At 36.6% G+C, this 3,034-nt stretch overlaps 1 long non-coding RNA gene across 1 annotated transcript in view; it reads right to left on the reverse strand.

Moving 5' to 3' along the window:
• The window catches only part of LOC128247361 (uncharacterized), a 286,909-nt gene that overhangs the window by 1,786 nt on the left and 282,089 nt on the right, over positions 1-3,034 (reverse strand). The window contains exon 2 of the long non-coding RNA XR_008263764.1: positions 2,693-2,866. This is a non-coding gene — a long non-coding RNA (uncharacterized LOC128247361). The remainder of the gene's footprint in view (positions 1-2,692; positions 2,867-3,034) is intronic.

Consider the following 3,034-nt stretch of genomic DNA (forward strand, 5'->3'; position numbering starts at 1 on the left):
CATGTGGCTGGTAAGTAAGCTACCTACCACATGTGCCTATTCATTCTTTAAATGCACTTAAACAGATATTCTTATATTGGTTTCAAATTTTGGCACAAGGGAAGGACTCCAGTAATCAACTGGTACTTGTTTCATCGATCCGAGAGGATGAAAGGCAAAGTCGATCTTGGCAGAATTTGAACTATAAACGTAGAGACTGATGAACTGCCGACAAGCATTTTGTCAGCTCGACGCATTAACAGAAATTCTTATAATAACGTGAGTAGTGTATACGGTGACCGGTAATAAAGTCACAGGAAAAAAAGTCACAGTAATAAAGTCACAATTTTGGCTAGAAAAAAAAAGTCACAATTAATTTCTGGTGGCCGGTAATAAAGTCACAGGAAAAAATTCACAATTAATTTATGGGATCCGGACAAAACCCCCCTAGGACAAAACCTCTTCAGATACCCCCCGGGACAAAATATCTGTGACTTTTTTTTACTTGGATTCGTGTATACATACAAACATACAGAGGTTTGAACTAGTAAAAGTTTGTGCGTGTGTAGTTTCGAATTTTGGTTGAAGGTAAGCAATTTTGACGGGAGATGGTTACATCGACACTAGTTCATTAGCTTATTTTATCAAGCTCGAGAAGATGAACGGCAAAGTCGAAATCGGCGGCATTTGAACTTAGAACATACCGAATCTGAAGAAATGCAGCTAAGCATTTCCCGACGCGCCAACCTTTCTGCCACCTCACCTTTTTTTTATGCTTTCAAATTTTGGAACACGATCACCAATTTTAGTGGGAGGAGATCAGACCGATGTATGTATTGAGGTCGATTATATTAACTCCAGTATAAAATACTAATCAAAGACCTGGGTTCGATCATAATCGACTCTAGTACTTGACTGGTGTTTTATCTTATCGACCGTAGAGGGATAAAAGTAAAAAATGACTCTGCCGGAATTTGAAGTCAGAAGGTAATGCAGCTGAAGAAGTTCCGTAAAGCATGTTGTCCGGCACTAATGATTCTACCCAGTTTCTCCCCGGGCTCACATATATAGTTTGTGCTTTACATCTTTCTCTCTTTACATACACTCGGATACAGTATCTTATAGAATTATATGACTGTCCACATGTTGCGTTTATAAGCAGTGGAATGATACATTGAATAAAACTGCATGTAATGATAATTAAAAAAAACAACATAATTCTAAATAATTCCATTAAAAACGAGAAACGAAAAACAATGCAATTTATGTGTTGTGTGTGTGTGTGTGTGTGTGTGTTCGCGCGCGCTAAGGAGAGAGAGTCTATATATAGGGAGTTGATGACGGGATTTATGTTTCATATGCTTGCTTGTGAATATTTTCTATTTTGAGGTTTCGTTATTCTGAGTTGTACATTCTTGTGATGCTGAATATGTTTTAGGGGTCATGCTTCATGGTGCTTACATATAATTGACATCGCATGATTGTCTACATTGATAGCCTTATTATGCTAGGGTAATACTTAATGATTGGATCTATTTCAAAACGGGGGCACCAGTATTTTCTTAACTAAACACTAACGAAACACTTTGAAACTTGGGACACTAGTAGAATGTGTCATATAAAACATCTTTTACTCTTAGTGTTCTTAACAAAAAAAAACGTACATCGCAAGTTATTCCATATTAAAGTTGTCGTATTTCTGTAATTTCAACCAATCACTGACGTCTATTCAGCTGAATAGAGTTACTGCTGGGCGGTCATAAAAATGTTATTCCCTGTGACATATTTCATCCGGTTTAATCGTAATTTATACGCATATATTGTTTATATAATAAATTACGCTGTGCGTATCTATGTGTGTAACAATTTTAGAGTTCAGATTCTAGAGTTAGGGTTAGTTTTAGGGTTAGGGTTAGGGTTAACAGTCTAGTTAGGGTTAGGGTTAGGGTTAGGGGATTAATACGATATACACCGTTACAGCGCTAACTGTTTTCAACTGAATAGACGTCAGTGATTAGTAGAAATTATCGAAATAAGACAATTTTTTACATGAAATAAATTCGAATACAAATTTTTTTTTCTGTTCTATAACACTAAATAGATAAGTATACGAAGTTTGAAAGTCTTTCGGTACCAAAAACACTACGTAAAACATTAATGAAAACTGGTGCCCCCGTTTTGAAATAGATCCTAATGATTTCTAGTTTTCGGAGGTTTTACATATTAGGTATATAAAACATAAATGCGAATTTGCAACAATACCTAGATTACATATTCCACGGCTACCCCCCCAAAAAAAACAAAGTATGCACACACACGCACGCTCGTAAGCATGCACACACACTCACACGATATGATAGACACAATATCTTGTTTATATAATTTGTTTCCTACGTACGTTTCACCATTGTTGTTATTTGCATTCTCTCCAGCTAGTGTTCCAACTGCAGTTGGATGCTGAATTACGGTAGTTCGTCAAGAGAACTGGAAGTAGTCTCTACATAAAGCTCTAAACTCGCCAGTAGCATTCGTACATCTAACTGTTCACACAAGAAAATGCCATGTCCGTGTGTGTGCGCATGTGTATGTGTGTGCGTGTATGTGTGAGCGTGTGTATACATGTGTGTGCGTGTGTGTGTGTGTGCGCGCACTCACACATCACATATTTGTACCCTCATGCACATAGTAGAGACTATACTAACATAATACATACTATAACTGAGACATTTTCTCTGTCAACTTCGCTGTGAAGATATCGGTAACCCAGTTTTCCGTTCATTTGTTTCCTTGCGTTTCTTTACTTCCGCTACCAATGTTTTGTTTATATTTTCCCTCCTCTCCGCTATAAAAGCCGAGCACCAACAAACAAAACAAAACAAAACAAAATCTGAAAAATATAAAATGAAGGAAAAGTATTTTAAACAAAATATTCGGACCTTTGATAAGATCACTATCTGGAAGATGAATGATATTAATGAACGGAAATTTTTTTTCTCTCATTCGAAATGAAAATAAAAAATCGAAGGAAAGAAAAAGAAGGAATAAACGGGGGGGG

Source organism: Octopus bimaculoides, chromosome 1 (assembly GCF_001194135.2).
Source record: "Octopus bimaculoides isolate UCB-OBI-ISO-001 chromosome 1, ASM119413v2, whole genome shotgun sequence".
In the NCBI taxonomy this organism is placed as follows: domain Eukaryota; kingdom Metazoa; phylum Mollusca; class Cephalopoda; order Octopoda; family Octopodidae; genus Octopus; species Octopus bimaculoides.